The following is a 16,522-nucleotide window of genomic DNA, read 5'->3' as shown; positions in this document are numbered from 1 at the left end:
TAACTAATAAATCTATTACCGAAATAGACGATTATCTTAAATAATAGTTAGTATAAGGGATTAACTATTCTATTTAGATTAAGCTTTATCCTTTTATTACCTTAATTAGATAAGTAAGAGATTATCTTCTTTATTTACTATTTAGAAAGAAACAAGACAAAAACCTTAAGTTTTGTATTATTAATATAATATATAAAACGATTATTAATATTAAGAGTAATAATGCCTATAATATAAACCGACTATCTATATATATAGATATAAGAAGATAAAACTCTAGTTACTCGCGGAACGCGAGACGAATTAATAAAACGAAAAACGAAACTAAAGATAGGCGACCTAAGTTATAGATTAGAGAACGGATATAATAATGGTATTATTCTATAAGTAAACGATAATATAAGATAAGAATAGATGGATAAGAAAAGAAAACACTAATAAACGAAGAATATAATATTATAATCTATAAGCGGCTGGTCACGAGTTGTTTATAAAGTGAGGCCGTATAATTAAATTATCTAAAGCTAAGGAGAAAAGGAGGAAAAGAAGAAATCTCTATAGGTGCTTACGACCTATATATAATATCGCGGTAACCCACCGGGTACGCGATATAATTAGTCGGAGGATCCGGTACTTTACCAGATTATATCCACGGGGTCAACCCGTAATATAATCCAGGAGAATAAATAGCAGGTAAAGGTGATCGCGACTAACTACCGCTGCATAACACGAGTAAAGATAATAAGACTAATTAGAGTCAGATTCTAACCTCCCTTTACGCTATAATAGCACCGAGTAGAAGCTATAATATAGATATAGAGGCTAATATAACAAAAAGAGTGGTAGTGATTAGCTTACTACCTAAAAGTTCTTTATAGCCTAAAGATCGCCCGTGCCGGCAGCGGCAGCCCCTTAACTCTTACCGCCCAAATTAGGATACACCTATAGGAAATCGAACCGAGACCGATATAGGAGCTCCGCGGGCCCTTAGAACAAAAATCTAATAAGTCAAGGCCTTAATCTAAAGTCTACTAGCTAATAGAAATATAATAGACTAGGTTAGAAAACTAATAAAAGAACTTATTAACCTATATTGCCTAGACAGCTATAATACTATTATAATACCGATTATATACCTTTATACTATTATACGGAGCGCGATTAAGGAGGAACTCCAAAAAGAAATAAAGCCGACCTAGACTATAATAGCCATAGCGCTACTCGCTATAGCGCCCCCCTAGAACCTAGCCCCCCTAAAGTAATCCTAGCTAGGTATTATAAAGAACTTATTATTAAATATTAGTTCGAGTTATTCCGACTGTACCACTTGGTTATTCCGACTGTAGTTCCGATATAGACCCTTTGATATACACCCTTCGTAACTACGGTCGTAAACCACTTCGACGTCTTTTTATTATTTTGATCGCTCGGACTTAATTAACAGATACCTTGTTCGTTCGATCAAGCTAATAGCAGCAGTAGCAGTAACTCCTCTTCTTCGTCTTCCTCTTCCACAGCCACGCTAACGCGACCGCGGCTATCTTATTCTTACTTTGTATAACGAGGGAACGGAACGCGCTGCCTCTATCTCTAGATTGACGACGTAGATTGACGACGTAGATTGACGACGTAGATTGATGACGTAGATTGACGACGTAGATTGACGACGTAGATTGACAGGAAGATTGGCAGGAAGATTAGGGCCTAGGTCTGAACTACAGTCGGAATAACCAAGTAGTACAGTCGGAATAACTCGAACCTAAATATAAAGACTAGTTAGACTAAGCGCTCTAAGGCTAATCGCTAAAGGAGATTATCTAAATAATAAATATAGCTATTAGCCGCGATAACGCTATAATAGTATAAAGACTACGTAATAGCGATATTTACTTAACTTTTATTAAAAGGGTATAGTAATAATTTACCTTCGCTAACCTTTAAGTCGAATAAGCCTTCGGTCCTAGAGCTAAAATTATTACCCTAACCTATTTAATATTAATAAAGGCTATCTCTTACTTAGTTCTAAGCCGATTCCTTAAAAATAAGCTTTTAGAAACTCTATATACTATTAACCTTAATATAAAAATATACTAAGTAAAAGCCCGGCTCCTTAGATATAATACTAAAAGGTAATAATATTATTTATTAAAACTTCTTTACTAGAAAGCGTAGAGAGCCTTATATAGAATAGCCTCCATTTTAAAAGGGGAGCTATCTATATAAGCCCTATAACCTAGATACTAGCCTCCTATAATACTTTAACTACTTATAGTTTAGGTATAAAGCTGCTTATTATATAAAGATAAGAAGGCGGTACCGATATTATACTAAACCTAACTCTATTTATTAGAATAGAATTAAGAATTACTTAGTATCGGCCTTAAAGGCCGCCTACAAGTATACCGCCTATAATAAAAAACTATTAAGCCTTTAATAACACCTCTTAAGTTAGAAAATAAGAAGCCGCTAAAGCCCGGGATAATAATATTATTATTATTATTTAACGTCTAGGGGATCTCTAAAAAGAGCAAAAGACGCCCAAAGTAGTCGTCCGCCATTATATATAATTTAAATACAGTGTTTATACAGTGCTACACATATACCATAATAAGATAAAAGAAAAAGTATAGATATAATAATAAATTATATATATTAGTAGATATTCAAGAGGTTCCTGGAGTTTAGCTTATAGAGCCGCGGCGCGTTAAACGCCTACTAGGCATGATTTCGTAGTAGGCCATATAATATCTCTATCTACAGCAGGAGGTGCTATACCAGTCTTTTGTCTATATGGCGGTTATTTAGGTCTATATTTTAAACGGCCGTTAATCCCCTTAGGGAGGTAGGCTAGATTAAAGACGTCCCTGGTAGTTAAGTAAGGCGGGCACCTCGCGGCATTATAACCTATTAATAACTCGAGTAGGTATATTATATCGTAGGGCTAAAACAGGGGTAAACCCTAGAGAAGAAGGTTATTATAACTAGATATTAGATAAAGCTAGGCCACTCTGGAGCTAGCTATAAGGAGATATATTAGCGGTGTCCGATCTATAGGGCGGCCCGGCCTCGTACCTTATAGCAGACAAGAGAGTGGGCGGGGGCCTTATCTTTACTATAAGAGTATATTAGAAGGGTATCCTTATAGTTAAAGCGTATACAACAGGCGGCGAAGTCGTTATAAAATACATGGGCTACGAGTAGCTAATAGAGCTAGTAAGAGTTAAGGGTTAGGAGCTCTCCGGTAGGTTTAATAAACGTATCTAGGGGTAGATTATTATAACTATAGGGCTTATTCTTTTATTACTAAGTCTAGAAAGCTTCTTTACGGGTAAACCTAGCCTATCGTTTAGTATAGCTATATATAGGCTTAGGCTTAAAATAAGAGCATATATAGGCGCTTTCGTTTACGAGCCGGTTAATAACCTTAATACCCGGGTCCTAATATAGCTAGGTAACTATTATACTAACACGATAAGACTATAAGCTTTTTATTAGAAGTCTAGGAATACTTCTTAGGATAAGGCCATAGTAAGCGGTCTATTTTATTTATTTATTTATTATTCTTACTCCGCTATCCTTATCCTACCTAAGTAGCAAGGAGTCAGAATTCTAACTATACGGTCCTTCTCCTATACCCATAGGGGGGAAAACTATAATATAAGACTTAGGGAACTAGTATAAGACTTAGATAAAAACCCCTATACTCTCCTCCTCTAGGGTTACTGCCTTATACGGGTACCACGGGGGCCCCGTTACTAACTCGCTACTAATACAAAACTCGTGGCTTCGGTACTAGGAAGCCTATAATATGGCCCGTAGCGGCTTTAAAGCCGACTATATACTCGAATTAACGGCGTGCGCGTGGTTATCTCTGTTTATTTATACGCCTTCCGTGTGCCCTAGGGCTAACCCCTGCTGGCCCACTTATAGGCGACTTATATATATATGTATACGCTTCCTAGGGTTAAAGCTCCTAAGCTTGTCTTACTCTTTAGATAGCTATAGGTGGAGCTAACGCAGGCTATATGCCTACGCAGAACGCTTATATAATAGCGTAAGAGGCTGCTTCTCTATCGTGGAAGGGACACTGCGTATTTTACTCACGCGCTTAGGGATAGCGCGATACCGTCTTCTTATTTCCACGGTAAGGCGACTAACTCCCCCGTAGCACCTATTAACGACTAGCGAAGCCGGGTGGAAGGTGGGTCTAATAGGCCCCCTATTTAACCCTTATCGTATATACTAAGGCAGATAAGGGCCCCCTAGAATATGATCCGAGTAGCGTAAAAAAGGAAAACGGGTTCCTCTTTTGCGTGCGCCTTTAGCCGGATTCGAACCTGTTGATATTATACTTATAATAAGTAATAATCTTATAAGTATACTAGGTATCGTAAATACGACATCTTGGTTATTACTTAAGTTACTTAAGTAAATAACGTGGCGTAATAACCGTCGCGTAGGCTGTTGACGTAACAGTCGCCACCCAATCTTTTAGGGTCTTTTGCCAGCCCCGGATCCAGGAAGAAATCCCAGAAGTCAGTTCTTAACACATAAGTGAAACAAGCAGTAATCCTACGGATCTACGAATTTAACAGCTATTTTGCTTAATATTCCTCTCTTCCGCGCGTACAGCCTACTACTCGTAGCCTAATTTATTAAAAGGTTATAAGCCCGGGTTAGAAAAGAAGGAAATCTACTCTTTTCTACCCTATTATTCTACTCGAAATACTAAAAAGACTCCCGCCTTTTCAGGCCACGTAAAAAATACTAAAAAGACTCCTACCTGCCTTTTCAGGCCATCCCTTTATCCTCCCCCGGTCGCAGATCTTTATTTCCGACCATACAAAATCCCTTTGTCTCCCGAAGATAGCCAATCGATTCGAACCGTTCGTGCCGATACCACGGTTTAAAGCTCTTTATTCTTCCTAATACGGTTGCCAAGAGCTGTGCCAAGCTCTTCCTAACCGGGAAGAACCACACGGTCGGTAAATAATAAAAAATATCGTTTTGCTGCTTAAAAATGGCTTAATAAGAGACTAGCAAAGAAATTTCCGTCCAGAAGCTCCAGGGCAGCATAGACTATCAAAACTGGACTATAGGAATGCACGCTCACTTCGCCCGCAAAGGAAAATATATTAAAGACGTTATAAAGCCTCTTCCAGTAAATCCTTCTACAAAACAGAAGGAGGAGTCTCTGAAGGTAGCTGGAGATATACTCTCTGCTCTTTTAGACGGTCACTTAACCCAGGTTTAAGGAATAAACGAAGCTTTAAAAGTATAGGAAAAACTAAAGGATTTATATAAAGCAAAGGGATTCCAGGCCGACTATATCGTCCTAACTTCTTTCTTTAACCTCTTATTTTCTAAATTCCCTAATCTCGAAGCGTATTTATATAAAATATAAGAGAGACTACTTACCTTAAATTAAAGAGGTATATCCTTTTCTAATAAGGTGATCTTTGCCTGGATTCTTAATAGTCTTAATAAAAGGTACGAATCTATAGTAGGGCAAATAACTTAAGCTCTCCGTCACGATATTACTAGTTATACACTGGATAAATTAATAGCGGAATTAATAGACGCTTTAAGAAAGGTCGATTAGCCGTCGAATACCCTCCTTATATAAGGTTCGAAATCATAGAAGAATAACAGTAAAAAACCCTGGAAAAGGACTAAGGGTTTATTCTATAAGAACTATAAGAGGCCTGGCCATACGCCGACTAACTGCTACTTTCTTTATCCTAAAAAAGCACCTAAGAACTAGGTAATAAAAGATAATTCAGGATTAAGGAAAAATACCTAGAATAGGGTAAATAAATCCTAGTCCTCTTAAAAGGATAAGGAAAAAAAAGGAGGTGGAAATACGCGTCTCTCTCAAAAAGAGAAACGTATAATAAACCTCGTACTAAAGGCAAGGGAACAGCACGCCTTAGATACGTCTTTAGAGGAGGAGAACAACGAGTCTGCTACGGTCAATATAATTATAGATCAACAGAATCAGCCACAGGATCAACCATAAGATTAGTTACAGGAAAAAGAAAAGGAAAAAGAATAGGAAGACGATAATAAAAACGAAGAGGCCGGCGTTATTTTTAAAAACGTCCTCCCTCCTCCGTTTCCTCTTCCAGACCGTCCTAATCCTTTCACACAGGATTTAATAGATATAGATCAGGTATTTATTATCTCTTCTAAAAATAAAGATACAAATAATACTAACCTTAATATAGATTGGTTAGTAGAAAAGATTCATAAAATACAAGCAGAAAACAGTATTAAATTAGATCTGAATTTCTGTGTAGATAGCGGGGCTACGGCGTATATTATTATAAATAAAAGACTCTTTTCTACTTATAATTCTAAAGACAGAACTGTTTATTAGGGTCAGGCAAAGGAAATAAAGATATAAAGTGAAGGAGACTATGTTATAAAATTCAGGGATACTAGAAAGCTTTTGCTTTTAAAAGAGTGCGTTTATATACCGGAAATAGGCACGAATATTATTAGTCTCTTTTATCTTAATAGTAAAGCTCGTGGTCTTACTAGAAACAAAAAGCTCTTCTTATTTAATAATAAAGAGCCCCTCTTTCTTTATACAACGGCTCTGCTTTATAACGGACTATACTAGGCTATAGCACGGGCATTATCGTACGGGGGGGTTAAGTCTTAGAAAATAAATACAATAAATACTAGACAAAACACAAAGAAACTATTACAAAGAGGTATTTTACCTAAAGAACAGTCTCAAGACTCAACTAGAATAAAGAGGTTTTAGAGGTTCAAAGAACAAGTTTTAAAGAAACAAAATAAACAAAGAAATATAAGAAAGGGGTTAGTTAAACCTTAATAAAGAAATAATATAATAAAGAAACCTTAATCTCTTTAACCTTAAGAAGAGCTTTATAAACAAAGAGACCGTAATAACCGTCGAAGGACTACTTCTATAACTAAAGACACAACGCTATGGCATAACAGGATAGGTTATATTAACCCTATTACCTTAAAAAGTCTTTATACTAATACTCTTAAAAAAGATTATAATATAACTAATAAAGAGTTAACTAAAATACAGAGCTGTGATGCCTATAAGAAGAGTAAGTCTATTATACTTACGAATAAAGATTTAGTTAATAAATATAAAGACTTTTCCTATTTAGAAAAGGTTTATATAGATCTTTACGGACCGATCGAACCTCTTTCTTATAATAAGAAGCGTTGGATTTTGTTTATACTAGACCGTTCTACCCGGTTTCTGTGGGCATAACTGCTCTTAGATAAGTCTGAAACGACGGTAGTTACAGCAATAAAAGAGTGGAAAGCTTAGGTGGAAAGTAAGAATAATAATAATAATAATAAATATCACTTCTTTATTAAAGAAGTAGATACAGACGGTGGAAAAGAATTTAATAACGCCTCTTTTTAACGCCTCTTTACAGGTATAAAGCATAATATAAAGCCACCGTATACTTATAAAGCTTAAGGCTCTGTTAAACGAGTTATAAGAACTATAATAGAAAAGGTTCGAGCTCTTCTTTTCCACTCAGGGCTGCCTCGTTACCTTTAGGGTAAAGCTATTCTCTTAGCTATTTATATATATAACAGATCACCCAATTCAGCTCTTAAATATAAGAGTGCCTTTAAGCTTTTATAAGGTCAGAAACCTAATATTAATAATATACGGGTTTAGGGTTCTATTATTTATTATAAAGACAACGACCCGAATATAAAGAAACTAGATACAAGAGCACTTCGAGGTGCTTTAATAGGTTTTAATGACTATAACTATAAGGTTTATAACCCAGTAACTAAAAAGACTGGTTAGTTTCGAGACGTTTATATCTTAGAGAATCAGTTTCTTCACTCTTCTTCAGATAACTATAATAATAATTATACGCCTAAAAACAATAATAACCTCCCTCCTTATATGAATACTCAGGCATATAATAATCAGGTTTCTAACCGCGGGCCTTATTGACCCGTTAAGTATAATAAAGGAATCACTTTTAGTAAAAATACCGGTTAATTTTCATACAATATTCCTTCGCGCGTTTCGAAACGTTCTATTAAGTCTATTCAACCTGAAGAAGAGAATAATAATAACAGACGTAAGAGTCTTCGTCTACGGGCAGCGGGCTATGAAGTTCCAGCTGTTGATAATAATAATAATAATAATAATAATAATAATAATAATAATAATAATAATAATAATAATAATAATAATAATAATAATAATAATAATAATAATAATAATAATAATAATAATAATAATAATAATAATAATAATAATAATAATAATATCAACCACAGCCCGGCTAATAATAATAACAGTAGCCAAAGTACCAGGCTAGAAGTCCAAATACCTTTAAAACCTTCAAAACCGGACTATAAGGATTTAATATCCACTAATAATCGTGCACTATACCTTATAAAAGATACCATACTTAGAAACCTATAGTTTCAAGAAAATTCCCTATTTCTTTTAACTATAAATTCGATTAATAAACCAGCTACCTATAAACAGGCTATGAACTGCCTAGAGAAAGATAAATGGATAGACGCGATGGTAGCAGAAATATCAGAACTCGAAAAGAGGAAGACCTGGGACTTAATAAATATAAAAAATACGCCTAATAATTATAATAAAATAAAAGAAGACTACTATATACTAGGAGGTCGTTAGGTCTTCAGAATCAAATATAATAGCTCTGGCGAAGCTATTTAATATAAGGCTCGGTGGGTTATTCAGGGGTTTAATCAGGTTCTAGGTCTTAATTATCTAGAAACCTTTTTAACTACCTGCCGGCCAGAAAGCTACAAACTAGCTTTAATACTAGGCGTATCACGCGGCTAGAAATTCAGGCAGTTCGAGGTTAAAAACGCGTTCGTTCATACTAATATAGATACCCTGATATACGCTATACAACCCACAGGCTTCGAGAAAAAAGACGGTTCAGAAAATAATAAAATAACTCTCTGCAAGCTTAATAAAGCTTTATACGGGTTGAAACAAAGTCCTAAACTCTGGTATAATTACCTGGTTAAGATATTAACTAAACTAGGTTGCCAGGTCTCTGAATATAATAACGGACTTTTTACCTTTTATAAATATAATAAAATTAAAAGAATAGAAGAACAAGCTATTCTTTTATGCCACGTTAACGATATAGTGGCTCTGAGCCCTTCTAAGGATACTTTAGACTATTTCTTTAAGGAGATATCTAAAGATATTACACTCAAAGACTTAGGTAAAATAAATACCTTTCTAGGTCATATAATAAATATAAATAAAAAAAACAAGACTCTTTCTATAAGTCAGTTGCCTTATACTAATAAAATACTTAAAAAGTATAATAAACGAAGTCTAAAAAGGGTTAACACCCCTTATATACACAAGAAGGTCCTAGTACCAAATCCTGAACAAGCGTCAACTAATAATATAAATAAATACCAACAGGAAATCGGGGCTTTATTATATCTAGCCTTGCATTCAAGACCAGATATAACTTACGCAGTTAACCAGTGTTCTTATTATATAAGCAATCCCTCGTAAGACCACTTTACTGCGTTGAATCGAATCTGGGCTTATATAAATACATATCCTAATATCGGTCTTTTATATAACTATAATAAAGAAGACCTTAGTATTTACGGTTATTCTGATGCCAGCTTTTTAGATATAATCAAGGATAGAACCTCGACTTTAGTATATATTTACTGCGTAGGAGTAAATAACCCCGTTAGTTAGACCTTAACTAAACAAAAAGTCGTTGCTTTATCAACAACAGAGGCCGAATATATAGCTCTCACAGAAGCTTCTAAAGAAGGAATCTATCTTTATAATCTATATAAAGAAATACTACAGAATCTAGGTCTAGATTCTAATACAAAAGGCAATAATAATAATAATAATAATAATAATAATAATAATAATAATAATAATAATAATAATAATAATAATAATAATAATAATAATAATAATAATAATAATAATAATAATAATAATAATAATAATAATAATAAAACTCTCGAAATTCCTACTATCTTAATAGATAGTAAGAGTGCAAAGAAGCTCGCCGAAAACCTTGAATTTCATAAACGGGTAAAGCACATCGACAGGCAGTATCACTACTACAGGCAACAGCTACAAAATAATAAAATAAAATCGTATATATAAATACGAAATTTAATATAGCTGATATAATGACTAAAGGTTTAGCAAAAGAGACTCATAATACTCTTTGCGGTTATATAAACCTAGGTCATAAGGACGATACGTTGCCTGAGTATGATTTGCCGCCTTATAATAAAATTAAAGAATTAAAATACTAGGTTTTAATACTTAGTATTCTTAGTTCTTTACAAGGGAAATAACTAGGTTTTTTTTTACCTTCGGGTTTTCCTAGATATCAAAGGTTTTTCTGAATTTTCCTTTGCATAATATACTATAACAATAATAAGGGTTTTTGAATTTTCCCTTGAATTAAAAAGAAGAGGTTTTTTCAAATTTTTCCTCTATGTATTCTAGTCTTAGATAGACTAGGATTACTGCGCTATAACTATAACTATAACCTGACTAAGCTGCAATAGAGTCAGCTTACGGGGGGGTGTTGATATTATATCTATAATAAGTAATAATCTTATAAATATACTAGGTATCGTAAATACGATATCTTGGTTATTACTTAAGCAAATAACGTGGCGTGATAACCGTCGCGTAGGCTGTTAACGTAACAGTCGCCACCCAATCTTTCAGGGTCTTTTGCCAGCCCCGGATCCAGGAAGAAATCCCAGAAGTCAGTTCTTAACACATAAGTGAAACAAGCAGTAATCCTACGGATCTACGAATTCAACAGCTATTTTGCTTGATATTCCTCTCTTCCGCGCGTACAGCCTACTACTCGTAGCCCAATTTATCAAAAGAACCGACCCGGTCCTCTAACCGTGTGCCAGGTATACCACCACTACACTATAAAGGCAAGCGGTCTATTAATACCCTAGATAACTAAAGTTTTATTAAGTTATACTATAATAAAGGTGGTCTATTCGTTTATAATATATAGGGCGGCCTTTAGCTTAGCCCTAGCGCCGTTAATCTTAGTATCGAGGACTTTAGTATTCGGAAAGGGGCGCTTATTTATATATATAAGATTAGTACTCTTATATACTATATATCCGTATCCCGTCTCCGGTTTAATAGCGGTATCAGTTTAGGACCTATCGGTATAGACCGTAATATCCCTTACTAATCGGTCGGATAACACTCTAGGCTATAAAAGTTAATATAGCGGGTTCCTTATCCTTAAATACCTAGGGGGATATAGGAGCCCTATTATAGACCGGCGGCGTGAGTATAGGGGCAGGGAAATCGGACGCTACCTATAGAGTATCCGTAAGAATAGTTAAGCGGGATTTATTGCTTTTATTCTAAAGGGTCTTATAGGTAGCGATCCTTATATAAAGTAGGTAGGCTTTATCCAGAGCTTATAGCTATATAGCGTAACGGGACTAGGCGGTATTAAGGAGTAGTCTAACCGGGGGTATACTAGCTTCCCTAAGTATAGCAGGGATTAGGGTAGTCTTCTAGACCGGGAGGTAGCCTTAGAGAGCGAGGTTCGTCGCGATCTAGAGTTTATTAATTTAATTTATGAGCCTAGTGCCTACCCGAGGGTAGCCCTTATTCCTATACCTTATATTAGGGCGGGAGCGGCTAGGGTATTAGACTTTAGAGGCGAAGAGAGTCTTAGGGAGAATAAGAGTATAGATTACTTTATATATTATAGCGGGTAGTTCTCCTCTAAGGACTTAGTTAAGGCCCCGGATATAGCAGGCGCTAAAGCAGGCCTTTACCGCCTTAGTTTTAATATATAGCTTAAATAAAAGCGTTTTATTTAGCTAGACCCCGAGCTAATATAGGGACTAGTTTAGGGTAACCTAGTAGCTATTATAGGTAATAAAGGGAGAGTTAGGCTCCTGTTTTTAGGAGAAATAGATAACCTTAGTTTTCCCTAAGTTAAAAGTAACCGCGTTTTAACGGCCTTAGTTAATAAATAGTATTATTAAGGAATACCTATACCGTAATCAATATCTCCTTTACGCTCTTTTCGATATATAGGATATTATAGTTATTAATATAGCCGAATCGGGTATACGTCGCGCATATTTTATAAATAGGTTTAGTATAAAGGAGAAAAAGAATAAAGGAGGCAGGGGGTCCTTATAGGAGGCCATACTATAAGGGTGATATTTATATAGTATATCCCTTATATCCTATACAGGCCTATTTACTTTCTGTATTTCTTAAGGCCTAGGCGATTAGATTATACGGCTAGCCTTACTCTCTAGGCCTATAGTAGAGCCGGTATAAGAGTATAGTGTTCAAGGCGCCTTTAACGTCTAGGGTAATAAATATAACGACTTATTTCCTAATAAAGGCGGGTTGGATATCGTATATTAGGGACCCGATAATATCGATAGCAGATCGCTTTAAAAGGGTACCGGCTATTATGGAAGGGCATATTTATATTCCGTGTCAGGACGTTAGATATCACGTGACCACGTACGCGGTCCTAGGGATCTAGTCTTATATACGGCTATTCTTCGGAATAGACCCACTATATCCAGCTAGCCTTTTCGTCTAATCTTTTCTAATCGCTACCTATTACCTATTATAATTATAATTTATATTATCCTTTCTTTTTAGGTTATCTAGACGAATCAGAAGAGTCGACCATAGGCCCGCCTGCCTATCTATAGCTATCCGTTCCCTTAATTAGACTATGGTTTAATTTATTCGATTCGAGCTAACTAACGCGTAACTCGAGGAAATACAACGAAATTAATTAGAGAAGGAACCTAACTCCCTCCTTTACGCCGTGATAGCACCGAGTAGAAGCCGTAGTATAGATACGGGGGTAGATACGATAAAAGGGGTAGTAGTGACCGGCCTACCATTTAAAAATTCTTTAAACTGCCCCCGCCGATAACGACCACTACTCGATTTCTATTACCCGAATTAGGGTAATCCCGTATATAACCGAACCAAGACCGATATATGGGCTCCGCGGGCCCCTAAAATAAAAATCTAATAAGTTAAGGCGTTAATCTAAAGTCTACTAGCTGATAGGAATACGATTAATTAGGCTATAAAGCTAGTGAAGGAGCTTATTAAGCTATACTGCCTTAATAGTTAGAGTGCTATAATAATACCAATTATATACCTTTATACTATTATACGGAGTATAATTAGGGAGGAACTCCGAAAAGGAATAAAGCCGACCTAGGCTATAATAGCTATAGCCCTACCTACTATAGCACCCCCTCGGGACCTAGCCCCTCCTAAAGTGATTCTAGCTTAATACTATAAAGAACTAATTATTAAGGGACTCTCTAGGGAGACCTTATATTTCTATAGAGAGACCTTACACGTAACCTTTTATAGAGTAATAACAAAGCTGCCAAGCTCCCTAAAGTATATATACAATTTATATATACAGCTTAAGTAGATACCTATCTATACCTAATATTACTATCTTTCAGGTTATTCCCGCTATGCCCGCCTATAGGCCAGAGGGGCAATATACGTAGTTACGACTTGTATCTAGGTAGTACTATTATTCCTGTGCCCCCTTCCTTCCCTGTACTAGATGTCTTAAGGGCCCCTTTTAGGCGGCTTTTGCCTTAAACTGTCACCGACTTCAGGGAAATCGAGTAGTGGTGCAAGACCAGCACAACAAACAGTTAAGCGTGTATATTAAAATAAGCGTAGTACTTAAGCAGCTCGGCGGCTTTATTATGGCCCTATAAAAATGTCACGTGTAAGATCTCTCTATAGAAATATAAGGTCTCTCTAGAGAGTCCTATTATTAAACACAGAGACTAGCTAGACTAGGTACTCTAAGCCTAGTCGTTAAAAAACATTATCTAAGCTATAAATACGGCCGCTAGCCGCGATAATATTATAGCAGCTCGGGGACTACCTAGTAGCGATATATACCTAACCTTTACTAAAAAGGCATAGTAATAGTCTACCTTCGCTAACTACTAAGTTAAATAGGCCTTTAGCACCGGAGCTAAAATAGCTACCCAAGCTTACCTAGTCCTAGTAAAAGCTAGTCCTTATTCGATCCTAGGCCTACTAACTAAAAATAAGCTCCTATGATCTCTATATACCTCTAATCCTAACATAAAAATATACTAAATAAGGACCCGGCTCCTTAGATACGGCACCGATAAGGTAGCGATACTACTTATTAAAACCCCCTTACCGGAAAGCGTAAAGAATCTTATATAGAATAGCCTCTTATTAAAGGGTAGTAGCTACCTATATAAGCTCTATAACCCCGATATAAACCTCCTATAATACTTTAACTACCTATAGTTCGGGTATAAAGCTACCTAGTACCTAAAGGCGGAGAGGCGGTGCCGCTATGATACTAAACCCGAGTCTACCTATTAGAATAGGTTTAAAAACTGCCTAGCATCGGCCCTAAAGGCCGCCTAGAGGTACGCCGTATATAATAGGAACTACGATACCATCAATAATACCTACTAAGTTAAGAAATAGGAAGCTGTAAATGCCCGAGAAGTATATAAGTACCGGGTAAGAGACTTCGATATTATAAGATAGACCGAAACGGCGTACCCGCGACCCCGCCTCCGCTATCCCTTACCCTCCCCCTCCCCTACCTTATTATAGGCCGCCCCTATCCGCTATAGTCCCGGCCGCCCGCTAAAAAGACCCCGTAAATACCCTCCGGCCTCTAGACCCCTAAAGCCGTTCCTTATCCCCGCGGGAGCGACCCGACTCTAATATAAGATGCCTAGGAGGCTATACTAGCCGAATCGACCTTAACCCTCTCCCCCTTCAAATAATAAAACTCCGTATCCTAACCTAGAATATAGGAGCTAAATAAGCCTAAGTAAAGCTCTTGCTATAGGTCTATACTAAGTATAACATAGTAGCTATCCATAAGTGGCTGGTTATAGGTTAATCGCACTAAGTAAGGCCGAATAATTATATTAATATTATACTCATAATAAGTAATAATCATAATAATAATAAGTATAATATCTAAGTCAAAATAAACAATATATGGTTATAGCTATATAACTAGACGTCTACTTTATAACTAGCTCAATCTATACTATAATACTATACCTATTATACGTGTATATATACTTGACTTATGATATATATTATATAAACACACTAGGTATCGTAAATACGATATCTTGGTTATTACTTAAGCTAATAACGTAGCGTGATAACCGTCTCGTAGGCTGTTAACATAACAGTCGCCACCCAATCTTTCAGGGTCTTTTGCCAGCCCCGGATCCAGGAAGAAATCCCAGAAGTCAGTTCTTTACACATTCGTGAAACAAGCAGTAATCCTACGGATCTACGAATTCAATAGTTATTTACTTAATTTTCCTCTCTTCCGCGCGTACAGTCTACTACTCGTAGCCTAATTTATTAAAAGGTTATAAGCCCGGGTTAGCAAAGAAGGAAATCTACTCTTTTCTACCCTTTTATTCTACTCGGAATACCAAAAAGACTCCCGCCTTTTTAGGCCACCTGCCTTTTCAGGCCATCCCTTTATCCTCCCCCGGTCCCAGATCCTTATCTCCGACTATATAAAATCCCTTTATCTTCCGAAGACAGCTAATCGAATCAAACTGTTTATACCGATACCACGGTTCAAAGCTCTTTATTCTTCCTAATACGGTCGCTAAAAGCCGTGCCAAGCAAGCTCTTTATTCCTGATCGGGAAGAACCACACGATCGGAATAAGACTCTTTATCATGATCGGATATACTATTCGTTTATTTATAAAGGGACTTTTTAAAAAAGAAAAAGGATAACGAATACGTGGATTAAACGCAGCTGCTTTTATAATTATTATAGCTCTATAAATAATAGCTATAATAATTAAGCCACTTAACCTACCGCGCTGCCTATAATAACAGGATATCGTAACGTGGTATATAAGCTTTTAGTAAAAAGTCCGCCTATAGAAATCCTGTTATTCGCTTTACACGAGTATTGCTTTTCTTCGCGCTATAAGATCTATAAATAGCTTTACCGTTTAGACCCACTTTTGGACCCACCTTTCGAAGCTAGGCTAATCAGAATTAGACCTTTGGCTTAGCATTCTTTGTTTCTATCCTTTATCGATAACGTAATAAAGAAAAAGGAATAAAGGAAAACGAATAAAAATAATAAAAACAAATCGTTAAATAACTTAGTTAATTCTAACTTAAAGAAATAATCAAAAATATCGTTCTGTTACTTAAAAATAACCTAATAATAGACTAGCAAAGAAATTTCAGTCCGGAAGCTCCAGGGCAGCACAGACTATCAAAACTAGATTATAGGAATGCACGCTCACTTTACTCCTAACGGAAAATATATTAAAGATGTTATAAAGCCCCTTCCAGTAAATCCTTCTATATAATAGAAGGAGGAGTCTCCAAAGGTAGCTAGAGATATACTCTCTGCTCTTTTAGACGGTCTCTTAACTCAGGT

The sequence above is a fragment of the Sodiomyces alcalophilus genome (assembly GCF_042370955.1).
Source record: "Sodiomyces alcalophilus JCM 7366 unplaced genomic scaffold ACRALscaffold_11, whole genome shotgun sequence".
Lineage (NCBI taxonomy): Eukaryota > Fungi > Ascomycota > Sordariomycetes > Glomerellales > Plectosphaerellaceae > Sodiomyces > Sodiomyces alcalophilus.
Note: the sequence above shows the minus strand (reverse complement) of the source record.